Source organism: Homarus americanus, unplaced genomic scaffold (genome assembly GCF_018991925.1).
Source record: "Homarus americanus isolate GMGI-L3 unplaced genomic scaffold, GMGI_Hamer_2.0 scaffold52512, whole genome shotgun sequence".
Classification (NCBI taxonomy): domain Eukaryota; kingdom Metazoa; phylum Arthropoda; class Malacostraca; order Decapoda; family Nephropidae; genus Homarus; species Homarus americanus.
In genome coordinates, this window is record NW_024735442.1 from 720,591 (window position 1) to 730,817 (window position 10,227).

Consider the following 10,227-nt stretch of genomic DNA (forward strand, 5'->3'; position numbering starts at 1 on the left):
AACCCCTATTGCTCATATAAGCATCCAACCTATGTTTGAAGCTATTCAGCGTATTCGAGTTAATGATGATATTTGGTAACTTGTTCCATTCATCCACTACTCTGTTTCCAATCCTTAACTAAAAGTCTTCTCCACCCCAACATTATCCAAATTACCATCCCACCTCCCCTACAACGAGCAACATCAGCGCCTATAACCTCTGCAACCCACCTGCCTCCTCCTAGGCCCTACCCAACAGGCTGTAACCCTAACCTATGTCAATGTGGAAGTTGGAGAACTCCCTCCCCCCCCCCAACCACCCACCTCCTGACCATCCCACCACTCGCTCCCAGGAGGTGTAAGGTATCCTGACTACTGAAAGTTATACTGGCGACGCACCGTGAAGCCCACACCCCCTTCTTCAGGTATGATGACGTTAACCACACCTTAGTAAAGGTAACAGGTCGAGTCATTGTTTGTTGTCAACTTGTGGGTTACCTCGCTATAGTTGAAAGGTTGAGTGAGGTTTCGTACTTTATTGGGGGGAAAACGTTGTATTTAGAGAGTTACGTCACGGTATTGTATATCAAGGAGGGAATCATCGTACTCCAGTGATTAAATTATCATAAATCATTTAAACTGTGCATCGTATTTAAGACATGGAAGGTCTCCTCAGTCAAATCCAGGAAAAAAGTCACAAGGAAAAAAAGTCACAGAAAAATAGGCATGGAAAAAACCTAACCTAACCTCTCCTAACCTAACCAAACCTAACAAATCTGCTGACGTTTATTAGGAAAGTCTATGAAGTAGTAAATAATGACGAAAATTACGATGTTATTTACTTAGACTTTACCAAAGCGTTTGAAAGAGTACCGCAGCAGAGGCTTCTGAGAAAAGTTAAGGCTCATGGTATCGAGGGGAAGTTTTAAATTGGATAAAATCATGGCTCACCGATAGAACACAGAGGGTCAGCGTAGATGGTGTTAAATCTGAGTGGGGCCGTGTAACCAGTTGGGTTCCCCAGGGGTCAGTACTGGGCCCACTCTTGTTCATAATCTACATAAACGATCTAGATACTGGGATCAGCAGTGACATAAGCAAGTTTGCGGATGACACCAAAATATGGCGGCAGATTAATTCAGGGAAGGATGCAAATGCACTACAGGAGGATTTAAATAAACTGCAAGAGTGGTCGGAAAAATGACAAATGATATTCAACACCAGCAAGTGCAGCGTACTTAATATTGGAAGAACAAATACTGTCAATGTATACAGCCTTAACAACATCAACCTAGAGAAGTTGACTTGTGAAAGAGACTTAAGGGTACTTGTAAGCCCGGACCTACGGCCTAGAAAACAGTGCTTTAATGTTCGAAATAAGGCAAACAGAGTATTAGGGTTTATAACTAGAAGTGTAGGTAGTAAGAGTGCGGAGGTCATATTGCAACTATAGCTTGCGCTAGTCAGGCCGCACCTAGATTATGCTGTTCAGTTATGGTGCCCTTATAGAATGGATATCAATTCACTAGAGTCGATGCAACGAAGAATGACGAAAATGATTCCGGGACTTAGAAACCTTCCATATCAAGACAGATTAAAGAAACTAAACTTGCATTCCCTAGAAAGATGAAGAGTGCGGGGAGATATGATAGAAGTATTTCAGTGGGTGAAAGGAATCAATAAAGGAGATATAGATAAAATTCTTATAATATCCGAGCAGGATAGGACTCGTAGCAACGGATTTAAGTTGGATAAGTTTAGGTTTAGGAGGGAGATAGGAAGAACTGGTTCACAAATAGGGTGGTGGACGAGTGGAACAAGCTTAGCAACTTTGTAGGAAGTGCTGGAACGCTGGAAAGTTTTAAAAGGAGGCTGGATAGATTCATGGACGATAGAGAGTGGAAGTAACTCTCGACAGGAGCTGCCATGCACAGACCAACCGGCCTATTGCAGACTTTATTTCCTTATGTTCTTATGTTTTTAACACTCTTAACAACCCCTCCCCAACAACCCCCCCAACAACACTCCCAACAACACTCAATTGAATTACAAGTAGGAACATTATAGAATCCAGTCTCATTAATCATACAGAATCCGTCAACATGAATATGAGTAATGGTATGTACAAACTGGATAATTTCGTAGTTAAGAAGAATTGTAACCGGGTGAGAAGGTTGGGTCATCTTACCCCCTGACCTGACTACCGACTGCTGCGGTGCTTTTGTGAAGATTAGTCGGGTCATTACCTAATAACCTGACTATTGTGGACTTTATCTCACCTTCCTCTACTGTATATATATATATTTGCCTTGTTATGTACTTCTCCTTAGTCTGTACTCACCCCTGAAGACGTGAATTACACCAAAGCGCTTGGGAACTACGTGTTTTCTTTTCCCTTGTGGTTATCAGCATATATATATATATATATATATTTGTTTAAATAAATTTGTTGTTGGGGGTGTTAGGAGTGTTGTTAGAGGTGTTGTTGGGGGTGTTAGGTATGATTAAGGAAAGGTGGGGTTATGTAGGTAAGGTTAAGTTAGGGGCTTTAGTCCTACACTCCAGTGGTAGTAGAGAGGTGGTACAGTGGTGGGTGTGATGTGGAGTCACGGAAGTACTTAACTACCATCATTACCTGTCGTTGAATCAACCAGGCCGGGGAGAGCGGTGCCACCCTGTCCACTGAAGGTAGCCACCCATCCCCACTCACATTCACTGAGTTTAGCCACCCATCCCCACTCACATTCACTGCTTGTAGCCACCCATCCCCATTCACATTCACTGAGTTTAGCCACCTATCTCAACGCCACCCGCCACCCAGTCCACCTCACCTCACTCTTACAATATAGAGAGGGCTGTCCTGCCACCCATTCTACCACACCTCACTGCTACAATACAAAGCTGCCCCGCCACCCAAATCCTACTGTGTCACGGAGATTAACTCACATGATGCCACCCGCTGTGTTACGCGAATAGCTTCTTTTTTTTTTAACCACAAATTCTTTCGGGGAAAAAATTGCTGTACGGTAACCAACCCTAACTAAACTCTAACTAAACCTGACGTAGTTAACTTAAACTAACTTTCCATTAAGGCTACCTATCCAAATATAGCTGATTGTTTTTTGTGTTTTTTTTCACCACACAAGCCACCCACTCCTCTACCATACAAGCCACCCACTCCTCTACCATACAAGCCACCCACTCCTCTGCCATACAAGCCACCCACTCCTCTACCATACAAGCCACCCACTCCTCTGCCATACAAGCCACCCACTCCTCTACCATACAAGCCACCCACTCCTCTACCATACAAGCCACCCACAGTGTTTACCAACCTCTCCTATGTCACCCACGCCTCTACCAATCATTCCTCTGTCACCTACGCCACTCATTCCTCTGCCACCCAGCCACCCACCCATCTACCACCTAACCCACCCACTCCTCTACCACCCAGGCCACCCACTCCCCTATCACCCAGGCCACCCACTCCCCTATCACCCAGGCCACCCACTCCCCTATCACCCAGGCCACCCACTCCCCTATCACCCAGGCCACCCACTCCCCTATCACCCGGGTCACCCACTCCCCTATCACCCAGGCCACCCACTCCTCTATCACCCAGGCTACCCACCCATCTACCAACCATTTCGTGGTCCAAAATGAAGCCCTAAGATTCGTCACAGGAGAAAGATACCCCTTCACCAGAACCACAGTCGAGATACATAGAGACCTGAGAATAAAACCCATCAACCAGCAGCTGCACACCCTGGCCAGCAGTCTGGCAAAAGATAGAACGATCAGAGCAAGAACTCCTTCAAGGACTCCCACCAGATAACGACAACAACCATACATGGTCCCCAAAAAGTTTCCAAATCTCAAAAGGTCCATTACCACCCCTGATCTATACAGCCAGGCAATCGACAACCTCCCTAGACCAGCATCCGCCAGTAGGGTCGGCGGAATATGAAATAAGGCCCTCAAAACACCCATATGGGATAGGGTAGGATGTCTAGTGCCTGTGTCGACAGACAATAACTAACCCATGACACAACCCAAACACACCCACTCCTCTACTAACCATTCCTCTGCCAACCAGGACACCCACCCCACCGCCTTTATCCGCCATCCCTACGTTCATTGTCAGTGTCACGCCCTGGAGGTTACCCGAGTTTAACCTATTTCCAGCTTTGTTTAATTGAGTTATGTTTTTTTCTCGCCGCCACGACGCACAAACACTATTATACCCTGGCCGGCTAGACTGTTGTGTTGTGCTGGTGGTTGAAAAAATGGAGAGGACAGAGCGGAAGGATATGTGTGTAAAGACGGACTAGGAAGAGCATATGAACAAAGAAAAGAAAAAGTGAACAGAGAGAACAAATGAACATAAGAGAGAGAGAGAGAGAGAGAGAACGATGACGATAAAGGACAAGGAAGCGACAACACAGGATGAAGTTCTTGATAACATCTCTCATTATCATGAAGTAAATTACCACACACAAAAAATGACTGATAACATTTAAACATCTTACACAGAAAAACCTAAACTAATATAATGTGTAGAATCGTCCTGATTCTGTATTATTCTCTTACGCACCGATAAATATGTCCTTAAGTTTTAAATGTGTAACTATTAATCTAGAATACGTGTAAATAACACATTATAACACATTATAGCATCAATACGTCCTTTATCACGACTCATATTTCTAACAGAACAACAAGATCAGTCTGTTGATGCGATGCTGGAGGAGTGAAGAGTTGTCACAATAACATGACTAAACCTTAGGAGAGGTGTAAAGTAGACCTCATCTGTGTCTTGTATTCTTGCATTCGGTGGTCAAAAACTTTTGAAATGGTGCTCAGAGGCTTCGAGAATGTGGTCAAAGGCTTCGAGAATGTGGTCAAAGGCTTCGAGACGGTGATCAAAGGCTTCGAGACGGTGGTCATAGGCTTCGAGACGGTGATCAGAGGGTTCGAGACAGTGTCAGGAGGGTTCGAGACGGTGCTCGAAGGCATCCAGGTGGTCCTCAGAGGCTTGGGAACGATGCTCACATGCACTGAGAGAGGCTCGGAGCAGTATGAAAATAAAATTTATCAACAGTATATTCGAGACCAGCTTATATTACCCCTACCAGCTTATATTACCCCTACCAGCTTATATTACCCCTACCTACTTATATTACCCCTACCTGCTTATATTACCCCTACCAGCTTATATTACCCCTACCAGCTTATATTACCCCTACCAGCTTATATTACCCCTACCTGCTTATATTACCCCTACCTGCTTATATTACCCCTACCAGCTTATATTACCCCTACCAGCTAACAGGTTATTATATCTACCAAATTGTTTAAGTAAATTACATCTTATTGAAAGAACAAGTTAGTGTATATATATATATATATATATATATATATATATATATATATATATATATATATATATATATATATATATATATATATATATATATCAACGACCTCACCAGCCAGGACTCGAACCCTTGATCTAATGCATGGGACCAGGGAACGCTACCGACCATACCTCAAGAGCACTAAAAGCAGTTCTAGACTATGTGATATTTTACACAAAGCCTGTTCATCGAGCTGATGGCGCCGTGAACCTCTCATTGGGAACTGCCCGTGCTGCCCATGTGGATGTCAGTAGCATTTTACCGAATCCAGCTGGTATGAAACACGAGGCACAATGTATACTTCATTTTCAGTCCATATAATACACGGGTTCGAGTCCTGGCTGGTGAGGTCGTTGATTATATGTTCAAAGTCCGCGTGTTATATGGACTAAATATATATATATATATATATATATATATATATATATATATATATATATATATATATATATATATATATATATATATATATATATATATATATATATATATATATATATATATATATATATGAAGAGGAACATTTGGCGAATATGTTAAAAGGCGTTTCAATAAACTTTCGCCTTTATATTTTACAAAGGAAAAACTTGTTCCCCCAAATCATGTCTTTATTGATATTTTACCGGCTTACAAAGGCCAGGAATTGTTAGTGAATTTGTTTTTGTCTTTGTCTTACAGTGTCTTACAGTGTGTCTCGCGTTCTCGCCCTTATCTATGGAAGCGCTGTACAGCCGCGGCAACACTGGTATTGTTCCCAAGATTAATCACACAACTCCTTGAAACACTGCAACGCTACGTGATGCTGCTGCGCCATACTCCACACTGTTCATCACTCTCATACTCCACACTGTTCATCACTCTCATACTCCACACTGTTCATCACCCTCATACTCCACACTGTTCACCACCCTCATACTCCACACTGTTCATCACCCTTATACCGTAACATTCTAGTGTTTCTCTAGCAAGACGGGTAACACCGTTATGTTGAGGCTGTCAGGAGAGTGTGGACGGTGCTGCCTAACACTAATGATACATTGTTTACTTAAAACATATGACACGTGCGGAATGAATCTGCCAAAACTTAATTACGCGATACATTAGAACATATTAAAAAACAATGTATTACTACGTGAGGAAAATAATTAACAAAGGGTTAGACCTCGCAAGTGGCATAGCATGAGGCAACGTCTGGGTGTGAGATTAAAACACAATCAGACTCAGATATTGTGTAATACTGTTTAGGTTGAGGATGATGTGGGAAAACATGCTGACACAAACACGGCGTCTCCTCCTTCACAGCAACAGACATACGACTTGTGGAACAGTGTCGGGGGTTGAGATGAGTGCAACAAAGAGGGCGTCTCCCTACTTACATCAACAAAGCTACAGACACATCTACACCTAGTTCTCATTCCCCAACACCTGCAACACACCTGTCGCCGGAAGCGCCTGCGTTGTTACCGTACAGCAGGACGTATCAATAAACACTAACAGATTCACGCTGGCAATCGAAACCCAAATAACATTTTCTCTACCTCTCTCTCTCTCCTCGTTGCAGTTCATGTAATTACTTTTCACCTGAAGATTAAACACCCAAACTCTTCCTGGGGGTTTAGGTTTGGTTACATTAGGTTAGGATAATATAGGTTAGGTTAAGTTAGAATAGGTTGAGTTAAGTTAGGGTGGGATTAGAGTAGTTAACATTTAGGTGAAATAAGCTGGAGTGTCTATTTTTTCACAGGGTTCCTTTTTTTTCTTCAATAAATGTGTCGAGAACGTCCTCATGTAATCTGCTGTACAACATTCATGGCGTCGTCAGCTGTCTCGGGTGGTCTTCACAACTCAAAATCTTAAAGCTTGAGTACCAGTTTCGTTGACCCCAAGTGCGTGGGTTCATCATCAGAGGGCGGGGCTAACGCAAGCGGGTGGGGTTAACGCAAGCGGGTGGGGTTAACACAAGCGGATGGAGTTAACACAAGCGGATGGAGTTAACACAAGCGGGTGGAGTTAACACAAGCGGATGGAGTTAACACAAGCGGATGGAGTTAACACAAGCGGATGGAGTTAACACAAGCGGGTGGAGTTAACACAAGCGGATGGAGTTAACACAAGCGGATGGAGTTAACACAAGCGGATGGAGTTAACACAAGCGGGTGGAGTTAACACAAGCGGATGGAGTTAACACAAGCGGATGGAGTTAACACAAGCGGATGGGTTCATCATCAGTGGTTGGGGTTAACACAAATGGTCAAATGGAGGAATCAAACCAAAGGGGAACGGGGTCAAGCCACAGGTGGGAGGGGTCAATTTACGAGCGTGACTTCCGCCTGGCGACCTGATTTTTTCCTCTGCCTCTCGTACTGTGTAAGATATGTTCGTTTACTTTATATTCCAATATACTCGTATCGTCAGTCACGCATCTCTGCTTCTTACACCCAGCTATTACTTCTCTCACACCTTTGACTTCCCCGTTCAGAATGTTTGACAGAATTATTATTTGGTCAATAGGAAGAAGATTGTAATAAATTAGCAGACGGATATCTGTTTCTTTTCCCGAGTGTAATGGCAGCTGGTACCTTAAAATTTTGCACTTTTAATAAGTCACTAACAAATAACCATTCACATAAGAACAAGCTCATGATATGTAGCTCATGAACTATAAATTCAACGAAATGGATCACCGGAAGATTCGCCCTCGTTTACTTCACTTGCTTATTAAACAGCCCACACGAGGGATTAGGTTATGCTAGTGTTAAGGTGTTTAATCACCTGGTGAAATAAGCTAGGAGCCAATCTTCAGGAGATAAAAAAAAAACCTATCCTGGGAGACATCTTTAAAAGTCTACAAACACAATTTGAAATAATTTGAAATATAGAAAAACAATGGCGACTTCCCCTGCTATGAAAGAGTTCATTCAGTTGCAGGAATTAAGAGTAAACAGATGTGGAGAGAAAGAGACACATACCCAACGTCATAATACTGGAGGAAGGGGTAGGTGATCTTCCTCTCTGGGTACACACACAACATCCTGCTGTGCTCTGCCCGCTCCTGCTGCAAGCCCTCCACGGTCATCCTGCATCACCTCCACACGTGTGTCCGGTCCACCACTTTCCGCACTACACCAACAATGTCAGACGATCATTCTCGTCTAAAGATTCCACATCCTAAATTATTTTAATCTCAGGTAATGGAATACTTTCACCTTTGTCGGTCTGTAGTGCGATTATTTCACAGTCGACACTAACTGCTGTATGAAAGTTCTCAAACCATGTGTCCGTATCACTGCCAGGACTGGCGGGTGTAATGGTATGATTTTGCAGTCAGTAACATGGCGAGAATAACAGCTAATTCATTTCTTGAAGCCACTCACAACTTCAGTCTCCAAACAATCAAAACGTGGTCAGGTTACAGTATGCACACAACACCTTACGTTCTTATCTCTGTACAATTTAAAATATAAAGTTTTTATAGAACCCTATTTTTAAACCCCTCGATATTTCTATACGTTTTTAATCTTATATTATTATTTTTTCAATAACACTTCTGTTTGTCAATACGTAACCATAACCGATCTCAAGTAACATGTGTAGGTGATGAGTGAATGATTACTGAAACATCCACGAGCCATACAAAGCCAAACCTCCTTTATAAACGAGCTGCCGGGAATAATAATACTGCCGCTCGTCTCGTAAAAGTTCACCTGTGTAAACGCTTTTCACAACCAAGTATTAAGTTGTCATCACACTAGTGTTTTGTGGTCAAACACAACCCAACCTACAAATTTTCTTTCATTTTGTGTCAGACGATGTTTCTATTGTTTAGTGGAGTATTTCATTCACACGTAAAAATGTGTTTCGATGTCACTGCTTCCTCTTGTTACTTTTTTCTTACTCATTAGTATGTCTTTCTATTTTTTTTTCACTCGTTCTAATGAGAGAGATGATTGGTAAATTATTAGGTACAACGACTCTATCATTGTAGGCATATAATAGTTGCCTCTTAAAAAGCCATGTGTATATTGTATACAACGGTTCACAAGTAGCCCGAAGTATTCCTAGCGATGCGATCAATTCTAGATTTTAGAGTCAGACTTTAGAGTTGACACTAATATGTATACACACGTAAGTCATGTCCTGGCAAAGTCCAATTTCTTGAAAATCAACTCTTTTTCCAGATTGTGTGACAAGTCAGTACACGTGCAGACAAACTTTTGTGATATTCTGAATGGTACCAGATATCAGGTATATCACCTTGTAGTAAGCCAAGCAGGTACAGTTCATAAAAAATGAGGGGCAGACACACGACGCACGTCAGAGGCCACAGTTACACCGACTGGCACACCGGTTCTTGTCGGTCCAGATGTGTTTGAAATAAAATGAGGGTTTGAACTACCACCCTGCCACGGTAACTCCACCCACGGGAAGCGAGGCGGAAGAGCCACGCCCACGTTTTGTTGTTACGTTGGTCGGCGCCTGTTTGTATCGTTGACGGAGTTCCGGTCTTACGACAAAGTGTGGTATGTTTTATTCTTGAACTATGCATGAAGTAGTGATGTTGCTGTTCTTAATTGGATTTCAGTTCTCATCAACACTTTTTAAACTGTTATGTTATATTGTCTTTCTTTTGCGTTAAAAAATCAGCTTCCGACGCCAGCAATTAAGGTGACAAAGTTTTATCCTTAATAATCGAAAACTAAACTGTTGTTTTAATATGTAGAGAAAATTCAGGTTTTACTACCAAGAAACACAGAAGCGGAATATCCAACCCACGAGGAACACCTCTCTTGAAAACTGTACCCGAGCAATAAATCCAGCATAGGGGTAACAC